The sequence below is a fragment of the Atta colombica genome, unplaced genomic scaffold, assembly GCF_001594045.1.
Source record: "Atta colombica isolate Treedump-2 unplaced genomic scaffold, Acol1.0 scaffold5, whole genome shotgun sequence".
Lineage (NCBI taxonomy): Eukaryota > Metazoa > Arthropoda > Insecta > Hymenoptera > Formicidae > Atta > Atta colombica.
This window is the reverse complement of record NW_017259539.1, coordinates 25,727-26,245: the sequence shown is the minus strand read 5'-3', so window position 1 is coordinate 26,245 and position 519 is coordinate 25,727. Positions and strand designations below refer to the sequence as shown.

Here is a 519-nt window from a genome sequence, read left to right as displayed (position 1 = left end):
GTGCGTGCGTGCGTGCGTGCATGTTAATTTATAAAATATATAAAATTAATACTGAAACATTGAATAATTAAATCTTATTGTAGTATTTAAAAATCTTATTTTTTATATTCTTCTTTTCACCATATAATAATTACATATATATGTAACAGTTGAACTATTTTATTTTATGAAATAAAAATAAACAATAAAATTTATATTGTCATTTATAATACAGATATAGTGCAACGATATGTAATTTACAGAAATCTACTAACAGCAAAATATTCGCAGATGAGAAATCGCAATCGTACTGCTTCACATTTCTCCGAAAGAACCGATCAGATGACGATGTTAGCCGTGATACTGTCAGGCGTGGCAGTGACATACGGCAAAGAAATTGAAATGATTGATAAGATAGATATAGCTTAGACAGATACGCAGGATCCTCAAGCTTCTAACGCGGATAAAGATAAATATAAAAGTCGATCTCGCCATCCTGTCCGCATGCACACCATACCAATGGAACTTTTCCAAAAATAT

The 519-nt window shown here is 31.0% G+C and overlaps 1 pseudogene; it reads left to right on the top strand.

Annotated features, from left to right (window-relative positions):
• Positions 1 to 511, top strand: part of LOC108691691 — a 4,026-nt pseudogene extending 3,515 nt beyond the window's left edge.
• Positions 512 to 519: the final 8 nt, after the last annotated feature.